Source organism: Engystomops pustulosus, chromosome 2 (genome assembly GCF_040894005.1).
Source record: "Engystomops pustulosus chromosome 2, aEngPut4.maternal, whole genome shotgun sequence".
In the NCBI taxonomy this organism is placed as follows: Eukaryota; Metazoa; Chordata; class Amphibia; order Anura; family Leptodactylidae; genus Engystomops; species Engystomops pustulosus.
In genome coordinates, this window is record NC_092412.1 from 57,774,628 (window position 1) to 57,779,833 (window position 5,206).

Sequence of the window (5,206 nt, forward strand, 5' to 3'; positions counted from 1 at the left end):
TGCAGGATGGTTATTATACTGATCACATTGATTAAATATACAGTATCTGGTCATTGTAAGATGGCAAAACATGCAAGTAATAGCACGTATCCTCTACGTTGTACATGGGTCTCACTTTCCATTATGTCTTCCTCTTTCGATCTTCAAGGACTGCTGATTTATAGTTTATTATAAGGGATAATAGAAGATCATAAGGGAATAAATCACAGGAGCCTCTTGTGTTTATCATCTGTAACAGGGAATTGGAATCATTTGCTTGTTTTCTTTTAGATGCGGGACCAATTACTTGCATATTATAATTAGAAATAGTAATCATGTATTCTATAAAATGTCTTGGACATGTTTTTTCTAGTCCAAGATATATTTTATTTACTTTTTTTCTAACTCTTCCCTGAAATACGTCAGTGTGCATGGATCCTGAGTCTGTAGTTACGTCTTTTAACGTCAATGCAGTTTTCTCCTGCTCTCGAGCTATTTATGAGAGCAGGACCGGTTCTCTGGCTGTCGATGACCTTCTAGGGAGAAGCGATTTATTACTTATTTTTTGTTTTCCACTCCGGAAGCAGGGCGATGCAGAGAGCAGGAAAGCCAGCAGGGCTGTAGGGGTTAATCAGAGCTGTTGGGTCTGCTCAGAGCTAAACCATCCAGTTTTTGTAATTTGAACCCCCTCCCCCCCCCAAAAAAAACATTTAAAAAGGTCCCTTAACTTTATTTTTAACCTATGTCTCCATCAAAAATTTTTACAGTATTGCTCAAAATGAGGAAGTTATAGCCTTTAAACCATTGAAAGTATGAAAATTTGTTAGAAATGCTCCGGTCAGTAGAGCCTTTTATGGTCTGGTCAGAAAGGGGTTAAATTATGCTATTTTGGTGTTTATGGCCAAATGAGCATCGTGCACCAGTCTCGACAATCCATTGCGCTGAATATACATAGTTCACAGATCCTCATCAACATCAACAGTTCTACCTAAGACATGCTTCACCTTTTAACATAACACATGCAAAGTTGAAAAGTTATGTCCATGATAAACTGGAATCTAAATAAAAAATGGCAGACACATAGGAAGGAATTTTAAGAATAAAAAAACCTAAAATGTTTGTCAGAATACACCGCTACAGAAGATTAAATTATATTCATTAGCACTGCTAGACTTGCATTCTTTATACTTGCTGTATTAGTTTGAAGGTCAGGAGATGTCCAATGTAGATACTTTATACTTTGAATTAGAAAACAATGCAAAAACAATCTTGTACTGTTCTCACACTTCTTATTAATAATACTGCCTCTGTCTTGATCCAGTAGAATAGCAACCGGCTCCATCAACCCTTTAGAGCTCACATAAACGGAGTAGCTTGGCTTTCTTTTGACTGCAGTATGTATATACCACCTTCATAGTATCATAGTTTACACGGTTGAAAAAAGACAAATGTCCATCAAGATCAACCAAGGAAGGGAAGGGATTGGAAGGGATTTAGGTGAAACATAACCATCATATAACATAACCATCAATGTTATTTAGGTGTAAAAAGGCATTCAGACCCTTCTTGAAGCTCTCTGCTGTCCCTGCTGTGACCAGCGCCTGAGGCAGGCTATTCCACAGATTGACAGTTCTCATAGTAAAAAAAAGCCCTGTCGCCTCTGGTGATTAAACCTTGTTTTTTTCCAGACGGAGACAGTGCCCCCTCATCTTTTGATTTGATTTAATGTGAAACAATTTACCACCATATTTTTTGTATGGACCATTCACATATTTAAATTGATTAATCATGTCCCCTCTTAGTCTTCTCTTTTCCAGCCTAATAAATCTAGTTGTTTTAATCTTTCCTCATAACTGAGACCCTCCATACCCCTTATCATTTTTGTGGCTCTAAGTTGAACCCTCTCCAGCCCCAGGGCCTCCTTTTTATGGACCGGTGCCCAGAACTGGACAGCATATTCCAGGTGAGGCCGAACCAGTGCCTTGTACAGTGGTAATATTACATCCCTATCACGAGAGTCCATACCACTTTTGATACATGACAAGATCCTACTGCAAATTATTCCTTCCAAACCAATAGACCTTATTTTACCCATCAGGCGTCCATGAGGGACAGTGTCAAATGCCTTTACAAAGTCCAGGAACACAATATCCACAGCTGCTCCTCCATCCAGGCATCTGTTCACCTGTTCATAGAAAGAGATCAGGTTAGTCTGACAACTTCTATTCTTAGTAAACCCATGCTGGCTGAGATAGAAGTTGTCAGACTAACCTGATCTGCTTCTATGAAGGCCTTAGTAGGTGCTTGCCAAATAAAAGATAGAAAAGAAAAACAAAGAAGAAAAAAACTGTTTGTTTGTATATATATATTTTTTTTTTTTTTTTTCGATAACCAATTTTAAGGACACAGAGCTTTCCTGTAGACTGAGATACTTTTCTATAAGACAACCTAGTCTTTAAAGCATAACTGTAAAGCTATAATAATTTTACCAAATTATTATATGTGATTCCCACTTTACAGAATGATGCCCACTTTACACTGCTCACCCTTTTCTTCCAAAGTTATGGCCTACAGGTGGTCCCCTTCTTATGGACACTTGACTTACAGATGAGCCCTAGTTACAGATGCACCCCTCTGCCCACTGTGACCTCTGATGAAGCTCTCTGGATGCTTTACTTTAGTCCCAGGCTGCAATGATCAGCTGTAAGGTGTCTGTAATGAAGCTTTATTGATAATTCCTGCTCCCTTTACAGAAAAAAAATGTGAAAATCCAGTTGTCACTAGAACAAAAAATGTTTATTTTTTTCTGGAGCTACAATTATAAAATATACAGTTCTAACTAACATACAAATTCAGCTTAAGGGCAAACCTAAAGAACCGATCCTGTATGTAACCCGGGGACCGCCTGTATTCTGTGTGCATGATTAGCAGACGAGAGCGCCGGACATATTGTAGCTGCACTCTGTGATGCCGATTATAACTTTCTTTTCTAGGTGATCCCGGTGTGTCAAGCCTGACGACGGACAGCATCGGTATCAAGGTGAAGAGGGGCTGAGGATTAATATTTTTTTTTATGTTTTTGAGGTGTTGTTTTTTTTGTTTAAATGCAAGGATTAATTTACTGTAGAAAGCACTTAATGGGGTTAATTTATCATTAGGCCCCTCCTAGCGAGTCTGTCTTTGGAGTTCTGCTGACAACAGATTAATTAAAGAACACTGCAAACGGATCTATGTGGATGGTTTTGACAGACGCATAAAAAGTCGCAAAATACTTTTAAAAGTTGCAGCACATAGACTGGGGGGGGGGGGGGAGACTGGTGTCAATTTCTGGCTAAATGAATAGTGAAAATTCATGAATACAGTCCTAATGAGAAAACTAGTCTATGCAAATAATGGATTTGGTGCAAACAGTGTCTATGTCAAAGGGACACCAATTATAGGCAAAGAAACAATGATACATCACCCCCAATGTTTTAAATAGAAATGATCTATCCCACCACTGAGCACCAATTCTGTCAGGATCACAGACATTGGCTGAGGAAGTGAGCACGCTGGACTGCTCTCCACCATCCAAAACAAAAGTGATTTTAGCTGCCACCACTCGTCATATATAAGGGTGACGAGACACCTTGCATTAGACTATCCCCAAATACAATACAAGTTGTTTTCAGACAAAATGTGTGCAGCCCATGTATATATGCCGTATGGTGGCACAATCCCATGGTGCAGTGGATGGGAGTCCCTGTATAATATAGAAATATACTACAAGGGCATGCTCTGTGCTGGCTAAACCGTACTAACTATAACAAGTTCCAGCACGGCTGTTCGGCCAGCCTTAGGGAACGCCCTTGCCTTATCCCCAAAGAATGACAATTTGCACTTTCACCTTATAGTAGTAAGATTCCAGCATCCCCATAGCCCCCCTTCATGTGATGACATGAGAAAGGCTTGGGGTATGTGAATGCCGTTTTTCTATTAAATGTTTTACAACACCTTTATGCCTCAAAATCTTTATGTGAGGTCTTGCCCTGCAGGCATCCTACAAACTTGGTCTTACACTACGGTGGACCACATCCCCCCCCCCCCCCCTTCCACAAATCAATAGCTCTTAGGATGTAAAACAACTTTGCCCATTTTCTTTGTTACCTACATGCAGCAATTTCCTTGTCATACCCCACAGATTACCTCATTGCTGCACTGGCTGCTTCCGCTTCCTGTGCTGTGCGCTCCCTGTTATAGTGATGGGTTGTTCGCGAACAGGCGGCTCAAAAAGTCAGCCCCGTCACATGTACGTCGGAAGTGCTCTCTCCTCAGTGAGCCGATGGCTTGCTTAACTACACCCCCTAACCGGCTCGCCACACCCGCTTTAACCAAATAAAATCGGGTTAAAAGTGGTGTATGTTGACTGGCTATTGTTTAACAGGGAGAAGTTCCCCTTTCAAATATCAATAGCTCCAGGGATGTAAAACAAATTTGCCCATTTTCTGTGTTACCTACTTGCAGCAATTTCCTTGTCATACACCACAGATTACCTCATTACGGCAACGGCTGCTTGCTCTGCCTTTGCTGTGCTCTCCCTGTCATAGTAATGGGTCGTTCGCGAACAAGCGGCAAAGAGTCAGCTCCTTCACGTGAACGATGCGAGTCAGCTCCCCTCAGCGAGCCGATGGCTTAACCCCGCCCCCTTTAACCCAATAAAAACAGGTTAAAAGTGGCGTGGATTGACTGGCTATTATTTAATAGGGAGCCGTTCAGGAGCCAGAGGATCAGAGCCTAATAATCAAGCTCACTAAAAAGAGCCAGACTTCCCACCACTACCCTGTTAGTCTGTTTATCTGACGGTTCCATGGGAAGGGCTGATCCCTGCTCCCTGCTTCAACTCTGGTAAGAAAGATTTTTGTCAAACACTTTCAGAACAGAAAATGCCAGAACTTTGGAAATAATAGGGTGAGCAGCACAAAGTAGGCATCGTTATGTTTGTTTTTAAAGGGGCAATTACATATAATAATTTGATAAAATAATTTTAACTTTACAGGTATGCTTTAAGAACAGGAATTCCCTTTCCTACTTGTTATGCCAATTTTCAGTTCTCTCAAAGGCTTGTCCATTTAGCCCATTGAGGAGATTCCCATTTTCTGGTTCTTCTGCAAGTCAATGGAAAACAAAAATGTAAAAAATAAAATAAAATTTTTTTTAAGGGACACCGCATTCTGAATACACATCTGCA